This window comes from Sipha flava, unplaced genomic scaffold (genome assembly GCF_003268045.1).
Source record: "Sipha flava isolate LNK unplaced genomic scaffold, YSA_version1 378_pilon_pilon, whole genome shotgun sequence".
Classification (NCBI taxonomy): domain Eukaryota; kingdom Metazoa; phylum Arthropoda; class Insecta; order Hemiptera; family Aphididae; genus Sipha; species Sipha flava.
Window position 1 is genome coordinate 81,034 of NW_020273085.1, and position 10,597 is coordinate 91,630.

Consider the following 10,597-nt stretch of genomic DNA (forward strand, 5'->3'; position numbering starts at 1 on the left):
CAATTACTTCAAACAATAAAGTGACCATGTAAAATGTTGTAACAAATGGTTCAATTTTAGAAGTCCAAAATTCTTAAAATGTAACATATTTTAATACTCACTACAACAGACAAAGTATTATAACCATTTTTACAAGATCTCTTTGACTATACGCTATCAGCAAGTAGCGTTCCCGAACCCTTTTAAAATGTAGGGAGGAGGCGAACTTCAAACATGTATTCATATTTATGTCTTTTCCTAGTGCGAGAAAAAATTCGAAAAACAATGAAATAAGCTTTCTATAATATACAATATACGGATATATTACTTAAAAGTAATTGTCATAGTCTATACAGGAAAATTAATAAAAAATCAAATCAAAACCAATATACTCACATATAAATTGTTGACTGAGGCAATGAAAAACTTGATTTAAAATTTTTTATATTCCATTTATGTATTGTTGTATTTAATTTTCGTGGTCCGATTCCGTAAATAACATTTAATGAAATCAAATAATGGCATTATTATTAAATTCTAGTTCTAACCTGCTAAAAGAATCTTTTGTATCTAGTTTTCTGATGAAAGGACATAGCATATAATATTGCACTATAAATCACGATTTCTATAACCGCAATACTATTAACGAAAAAAAGAGACAATACGTGTTTTAGAAGTAATGCATTCTTTTTTACTCTTCCCCAAATCTAAAAATGTATTTATTTGATTTGAATACACAATTTTTCTTCTTTATTAAACGGGCCAAAGATTTATACCAATGGTAAAATATATTTATATAATATATTCAATAATATATATTTTAAAACAATTTAGATAACAGGCGTAATATGTTTTATATTCTGAGCTAAGTGGTTTTTATGGACCTTTATATTATGATCAAACTTTCAAGTAATAAATCTTTACCAAAAGTTTCATGCAAAAAATCTTGAGATAATATATTCAATATAGTGCATTTTAGACAGCTTATTTTTGATTTTCACATAAGTTTTCTTAAACGTATGGAAAAACTAAAAAATTAAAAACAATTTAAATACTTTTATTTTTAATATTTATAACTAATCTTTTTAGATTGTTTTTATAAAGTAAGGATTTCATTAGGCAACAATGCAATTGCGAAACAAAAAAAAAACTCTCAATACAAATAAAAAAGTTAATTGGGATCTATTTAGATGTGTTCTCGATAAAACAATAACTCTTTCAACTCATCTAAAAACTGGAGCCGACATTAAAACTACAATAGAAAAATTTACCAACAACATTATTAATGCGGCTAGAATAGCAACTTCGATGGTTACAAGTAGAAATCATCGGATTACCTGTCCACAAGAAATAAGAAATCTATCTAGTTTAACAAAAGCGTCGAGCGAGAAGAACATGGTATAGCACACGTCATCTAACGAATAAAACCGAATGTAACCATGTAAACAAATTACTTCATGATAAAAACAAAGAAATGAAAAATGAAACGTTCGAAGCATACTTAAGTGGACTCTTTAAAACGGATATACTTAATTATTCACTTTGGAAAGCCATAAGATACATTAAAAGATCTCATGCTCAGATATCAATCATTTGCAAAAAAGATATTACCTGAGCCCGCAGTGAACAAGAAAAGGTCGAAGTATACGTCTAAGAAACTTAAACGTGTATTTCTATTAAATACTATAGATTCTGAGCATGATAATGTTAAATGCCAACGGCTCAATTCAACATATGAAAACATTTAGTATTTCTCTCCGTTAAAAGTTGCCATGAAACAGGTCAATGAAATATAATAGATTACAACATAAATCCCAAAAAAAGACGGGGTCATGATGATTTTAGTTTTAAAATACTTGAAGAGCTTTCAAGGAATACAATCATTCATTTTACGCACATATAAAATGCTATTTTTTGCATAGAATATATTCCAGGACAATGGAAATGGGCACAAGTAATAATGTTACTCAAACCATGAAAACCACCAGAACATGTCACATCACACCGACCGATATTGTTCCTTTCAAGTTTTTTTTAAACTTTTTGAGAAACTTCTACTCAAACAACTTAAACCAATTGTCGAAGAAAAACATATTATGTCAGAACATCAGTTTGGATTTTGCAATAAACATTATATAGTTGATCAAATACACTGCGTTACTAACGTGATAAACAAAGATATCGCAGAAAAAAATATAGTATTTCTGAGGAGTGTTCTTCAACGTAGCCCAGGCTTTCAACAAAGATTGGCACACAGGATTACTTATTAAACTACATGAACATTTTCCACATACTTGAAGGTGCAATTATAAAATCATACTTGACCGATCTTGACGATTCCGAGTTATACACGAAGAAATGGTAACAAAATGGAAGAATATATCAGCTGGAGTACTACAAAGCAGCGTTTTAAGACTAATATTATACCTGCTCTATACGTCAAATGTACCGAAAGATGATAACATAACGATAACAGTGTTTACCGATGATACGACAATTTTATTGACAAGTAAGAATCAGTTAACTGCAACTGATTGCTTACAAAAGAAAAATTAGGATAAATTATGATAAATAAGTACTCGATAACTATGCGTTACAGCAATATAGAATACATTCAAATATTATTGAATCAAACAATAATCCCCTAAAAAGATTCAGCAAAATACCTTAGGATGCACCTCAAATTTTAGTTCAACTGGAAACATCACGTTCGGCAAAAGAAATTGCAAAAATGCTCTGCTGTTTAGACGGATCCCACACCGAGTTAACTATAAAAAATAAACGTCTGCTATACGTAGATATTAGAAAATCAATCGAGACCAGTGTTGTGCTTAGATAAAAAAAAATGATCTAGATATAGATAAAATATCTGGATTTAAAATTATCTAGATATAGATAGATACTGTAGAAATTGAATTTATCTAGATATAGATAGATAAAATAATTTTTATCTAAGATATTCATATAAGGCATCAATATTTTCATTCATTTGTAAGCGAACTCTTTTGGTCTTGAATAATGATTGTGTTATGTAACGATCCATTTCGAAATATAAATATTTCACCAATAAAATAAAATTGAAAGTCATAGACAAAATTATGAAAAATATGAAGACGGTCTGACGATAAACACTGACCATGTTGTGAATGAGAGTGCGCTGCGTATAGTACAAGTTTTTAATAATTAACGGACGTTTCATGCCTAATATTCATTTTGTTGTACAATAATATTATGTTGACACATCAAAGTACGAATTCATAGAATTGGGGTCCGGTAATGACAATTATTTATAGCACATGATTACATGAACAATGGACATAATTTATATATAAATATTGAATTTGAAGCGGTTGATAGAGAACGATCAATTTCTGTGTAGGTACAGCGTAATGCGTATTATAATATTGCTATTTTCTTATCAAAAATTATTTCTATATTTTAATATTTATAAACTAAAAAAAACCGCGCAGCTGCAATAATAACCAGTTTAGACCTATGGTGCGTTATCTTTGATTCTAATATTCTTGTAAATGCTTTTTCGGCGTTCGTAATACCACAGAACAATAATAATACGGGTATAAGACTAGTGGCGTATTTAAGGGGGGCCAAGGAGGGAAATTGCCCCGGGCAGTACTTTTTTGGAGGCAACAAATTAACTGGGAGTTTTTTTATATATAAACAGATTTAGAATGATTTTAGTGGTAAGAAAAATAAAATAAAAATGTTGGTAAGTTTTTTTTTTTTTAGGCAAATAAAAAACTTAACTTTCTGTTAATATCAATACAGCTACATCGCCCTTCGGACCATTGCTACATCCTTGAAGAGGTTTGATTACCATATAAATACGATGGTAATCCAATTATTAGACAACTCCTAGGACATTAGACATCTAAAGCGTTCGAAACCTTACGACGTAGTTTAAGAGTTTAAATTAAGGTAGGAGCCACTTCGTTGGAAGTGAAACTTCATCAATGTGTACAATATATATTAATGTTTAGTATGTAAGTATATACAATTATCAAACATATTTATAAAAACTTTTGGGTCGTTTAAACAATAAAGCTCAAGGTATTTAAATAAAAATAAAAAATAAAGTAAGGATTACATTTTTGTTTGAAATTATTAACTACTTATTTTCATAATAATTGTAAGACATGAGAAATTTGAGTTTTCAATATTATTATTTACATACTTCCTATAAGGATCTTTATTCGGAATTTTTTTTTCGATTCATCATTGTTATTTATATAATAACGAAGTTTTCAAATTGATTTGTTTATTTATTTATTGAATATAATTTCAACTACAATAATGTAACATAATACTTATTTCGCTACAGCTAAGAGTGTTGATCACTTTTAAGCCATCGGATGTGTGGAAGTCAGCGTTCTAATCAATTATTTGTTTAATAAATGTATGCTATATTTAATTTACATATAAAGAAATATCAGTTTATAAGCAAATATAAGTTAATGACATAACACTAGAATATATTGACTGTATCATCAAGATAAAATCGATTCAGTATTATATTTCTTGAGCCATCGATGCAGGAGTGTACACAAGGGGGGATGTGGGGGTTAGATCCCCCCATAGACTTTTTTCAAATTTTATAGAATAGGATTCTTATTTTAAGGAAATTTTAAGGAAACAAAAAAATATTGTAATGATTTACTGTAAATTACTATTTTAACACATTCAATATATATATATATATACATTGTACGATAATAGAACTAATTGATTAAGATATGAGCGTAGATTACCGTTTGGGAATGGCTTATGATTATATCTCAAAAGTATATAAACCATGTTTTTTATTTATTTAAATTAAATAAATTATGTAATTAAGTAATAACTTTTTACGAATTGTGTTTTAATGTTTAAGAACATAACTATAACTAGAATTATTTGAAATATCCAGTACATGTGTAAATTACTAAATAATAAAACACTGTGTATTATAAATTTTGATCATTATCGAAGTTTCAAGAACTCTTAATATAGTCGATGAGCGTGACAATGCAATAACAACACACACACACACACACACACACACACACACACACATTTATATCCATTTACTACTCACACAATTACACAGTTCAAATGTACATGTCGTATAAAATGCCTAAATATTACTCCTTTAAACGTGCTATGCTCCAACAGCCTTAATTCAAATAATAATACCGAAAAAAATAATAAAAATGTACGTACATCACTATATTTTAGATCAGATGTGTTTTAATCATTTTTCAGATTAAATATTTTCAGCAAGAATATCGCCAAGTATTTGCTTTACTATGATGTTTTAGTTCTTTTTTTTTTCTTTTGGTCGAGACTTTACAGCTGTTAAATCTGCACAAAAGTTACATGCTGAAACTTGTTATATTGAAAATTGAACACAGATGGTACCATCAAAATGTAATTTTTAATTTTTTTCTCAGTAGTTTTCCATTAATGTAGTGGAAAATCGGAAAAAAACTTAAAACTATTGTTTAGCGAAAATATATAACTTTGGCATAGTGTTATTTTTATTTAATGAGTGAAATATTTTATAGACTTTAAGATTATGTATAATATTTATTTTTATTTTTAATGCTTTCAGTAGTTTTTATCGAACTGCAATAAATAAGCTAAAAAAATAAAATAAAAATGTTGGTCTAAAACTCTATATCACTTTTGTTTTTAAGGCATAAAACTGTTGAACTCTCAAACTAATTTTAGAATTTTTTTTTTTCAATTTGTGTTTTTTTTTACTAGTACAATAAAATGGTACTTTCAAAAAAAGTCGGTCGAATTTCAAAATGCTCTAAAATGCTATTTTTTAAAATATTTTTTATACTTGAAATTACGGTAAAATCAAAAATTCCACATTGTAGTTACTTCTTATGGTATGAACCTATCTCAATACAGCCAAAGTAGTTTTTCATAGTAAATCGATTGCCTTTTCAATTTGGTTTGACTCACACAGCGAGTTCTCCTCCGAATGAGCGAAGCGAGTGATAATGGTTACTTTGTTAATGTATGTACAATTAAAGATAATCAAACCAAAAAGTCCCCAAGTTGCACAGCAAGTAAATTTGTGGATTAGTTTTATATATATACATAACTTACATTATGATTACGCGTAATGTGTTTTACCCATTTGTATACCTGATTTGGTAAAACGTTTTTTTAACAAAATCTAAACGAAGTTCAGCCTAATTTTTTTTTTAAAAATATCATCTGATTATAAATGCAAAAATATACAATATAAAAAAAATTGCTAAAAATATATTGGGAACTAAACTGCATTCATTCCATTTTTACGTTTGAAATATCATCAAAATTATTTATAGTAATGTACTATATTTTAAATTAAAAATGTGTAAGCTCTAACGTTAAGTATTAATATTTTTTTATTACTATTTTAATATTGGTTTACACTAAAAACTCTTGACCGTAAATAAATAACCAGATTCCAAAGATCCAGGGAACAAAATAGACAACTCATTAAGGTATACATTTTCAAATCTTTCTTCTCTAAGAGCATTGGGAATTAAAAAAATAAAATACGTATTGTAAATAAAAATTGTTCAAGGTCTTATCAAGAAATGATTAAGGTAGCATATCATTTTCATGTATAAAAATGAATGATTTTTTTTTTTTTGTTTCATTTCAAATAAATTTGAAACATCGATTTTCCATTAAATTTTTAAAAATAAATCATAATAAATTATAATGATTACTACAAACTAAATCAAAAATTGCATTCTGATCATATTGTTCTCCAAATTGCACGTTTAAAATTTAAAATAACAAAATAAAATTTTTAAAAAGAAAAAAAAACATTTTGTTATTAATAAGTGATTTAGCAAGATTGTTACCCGTTTGTGATATGAGATATTGTATTTTATATATTATACTCGATTTTGTTTCATCTGTCATAAAATTTATCAAGTAAAGCTCTCTAGTGCACTACTTCAATCAACTGTCTACGTATCGGTAATTAATTGCAATATTAAAGATTTACCATTATATTGTTGTATCATAGTTCATTTGCGGTAAATGAAAAGCATCCATGCAGACTTCAACTAAGAATGAAACGTTTTCTTAGAGAATGCCGAAGTATAAAGATGCTCTGGAGAAATGCAGAGTTTTCGTGAACTATTGAATTGCTTACTGGGTACAAATCGTAAAACTAGCTTTACGGTATAATACAATTCTTTGTATCAACTGAATTATACAATTAAATTCGATGAATTTATAATTTAAAAAATGTATCATTGTTCTATACTTTAAAAGAGAAATAAGAAAAACGAAACGTTTGTCGTACGAAATATGCAAGTCAACCTCGTTAAGGTTGTTAATGTATATGTAATCATTTTTAAGACAAATTAAAAAAATAATAATAATAATAATTTATGTAAATACCTCATAAATAATTGTATTATACGAGAACTCAACAATGTATAGTACTATTGAGTGGATCAAAAAGTTCAAAGACAGGCAAGGTTAAACTGTAAGACCGAAAATAATAATTAAAATGTTTATATCACTGAGATATTAGGCAATATATATATATATATTTAATAAACTTTAACCGTCGAAAATTGCACAGTAAGATATTATGTAGTTATATTTCCTTTATCCTTGCCTGTTAATAAATGTTTTTTTATCCGTACACGTCTTACATTAAATTTTTTAGAATAGGTGTCTACTAAACTGTCGAAGTGTCTGTTACAAAATATTTACTATTTGATGTATATTAGAAAAATACTTAGAAGTAGAAGAAAATTAATTATGAAGTATATAAATTGCAAATTAATACACTTTATACAATATACACATAAGTCCAAGCAATATATATAGGGTCCTGAATTTAAAATATTTCAAAATTAAAAATATCACTCTTCTTGAAATATTTCATTGAAATATAAAAAAATATTTTTTATTCATTTAACGTGTTCGATTATAGATGATTAGAAATAATATATTGATTATACACAGAAAATATTTCTACATTGATTTCCCACCATTTATTTCTTATATGGACGGGCTATTACTTGTTTCTTGTTATCTCAAATTCTCCTGGTGTATATTAAAAAAAAGGTCTAAAAAAAATATTAAAATCAAAAACCCAATTATAATATACGACTATTTTCAACAATTTCAATAGACAAAAAAAAAGTCGTTCAATATTTTATATTGTCGCATTCGTTAAAAATACGACTGGAAATAATAAAAATAACATGTTCTTTATAGAACTAGATATCTTCAGAGTACTCGATTTATTATATCTTAAATTTGTAAAATAACTTCTACATTATATGCAAATATGTTAATATTTTCTATGTTTCATACATTTACAATTTCATACAATTAAGCTTGTAAAAATGTTCACTTGCAAGTTAATGAAACTATAAAATTTTAGATACAATATTTTTATTAACTTTTTTTTTTACATTGAAATATTTCATGAAATTTTAAAACCCTATATGTGTGTGTGTGTATGAATGTAAGTAATTTGTATATTTTATTATAAAATTGATTTAAAATTGTTCTCATTGTTTTTTTGACTTTTTAATTAATTAATGATAAGTTTTGTTATTACAGCTGGTTTGATTTTAAAAGTATATTTAGATTAAGATAAATTATGGTAATGATTATTCAAATGTTAAACTACCCATTAATCACAATATAATAAAATCAGCTGCCAAACAAAATTATTGAACCTAAAATTTAAAATTAGAAAATCAGTTTTTCGACATAACATTTATTTTTTCTTTCAAATATGATCAACATTTATTTTAATATGAATGCTTTTCCGGCGTTATTTTAGACATCCCCTTGTTTTTCATTTTATTCGGCAATCTTTTGAAAAATATCTTGACATTCCTAAAAAATGACCTGTTGGAAGTGACATTTTTAAGTATTCAATTTTCGATTGATTGATTGAAAGCTATATGAAACTTATTTTGCATTTTGCATTACTTGCGAAAAATACCTCACACACTTTTATAAAATCAATTAATTCCCTGTTTTCTGTGGAATAATTACGTTCTTATTTCTTTATGGTAACATAAAATAATAATCGTATGATTTTATTTATCGTATTATCTTTATACAATTTTTTTTTTTTTTTTTTTGAGATTTAATTGGACCTTTAAGACCATCACGTCTCACAAACAATCTTCTATCCTTCTATATCCAATGCTAGATTTCTCCTATCGGAAATACCACCTAGCTGTTCAACATCCTTTTTTATAATATCTTCCCACCGCATTCTTGGTCTTCCCAGAAGCCTTTTACCTACAGGATTTTGTTCAATCACTACATGTAATAATTGATTTTGGCTCCTCCTAGCATGGCCAGCCCACCGTAGTCTTCTGTTTCTGGTAACTTCTAATGTGTCCGAACTACCATAAAATATTCCCAGCTCTATGTTTTTTCTTCGTCTCTTTATAAAATTTATAAAATTTATATTTAATATTATTAATACATTATGAGATGTAAAAAAAATATTTTTTAAAAAGTAATTTATAGTTTTTATCAATAGAAAAATGATTTTTCTATGTAGGTACCTACCTAGTTCAAAAGGTGTCTCTTTTTAAAAAATTGGGAACTTGATATTTATTGTACAATAAATTATGGGTACTTTAAACATGCCCTCTTGTTGGAAGTATTTTCTTAAAGTGTTCTATAATTATTATTTAGTCAAAATGTAAATTTTTGAAAGGTTTATTTTCAGATATAGAATAATAATTGTGAGCTATTAAAATATTTTAATTCTATAAAATAGAGTTTATCTATAGGTATATATAATAATTTATTTATATTTTTGTAAATAATAATCATATACAATAATACCTTTATTATCTTTAAACCAATATAATGTTTAAATTAAATACCTCTTTAATTAATAGGCTACATAAATTCTTAAAAAATATATTTACAGATACTATCAATGATTTTAATGTATTTTCCCAGGTATTAGTATTTATATATTTGCTAAGAAATATAAATTCTACTACTTATAATTACTTGAATAATAGATTTATATATTTTATAAAGTTTTTTAAATTTGTTATAATAGCAAGCTTGTGCATTAACGAGTTAATAAGTTAAAAATTAGGTTAATTTAACTTATTAACTTAACTTATTTTATTACTCTATAAATTAACTTATTACTCAACTCATTTCCTTTCAGATTAACATGAAATTAACGTATTATTTTTTCATTTATCCTAATTACGTTAAATTTGATTTTCAAGACCAGAAAAATACTTTTTAAAAAATAATTAATCTGACTTGTGCTTAAAAATATTTCCTATAAAGAAATGTATATTTTTTTATTTTAATTAGTGTGAAATAGAAAATATTCTTCAATAAGATTTTTATGCATTTTCATTATCATAAATATTAATTAATATGTGCTGTTAATTGTTGATATAAGTGATATATATATTACTTATATAAGCGCTTTATGTAAATCATTTTTTTTTTTTTTTGTAATTAACTACTCATTAATTGAAGTTCAGTTATGTTAACAATATTTTTTTAACTTTAACTTAATTTATGTAATTCTCATGTGAGTCAACTTAATATTTAACTTAATTTAACACAAACTCAATAA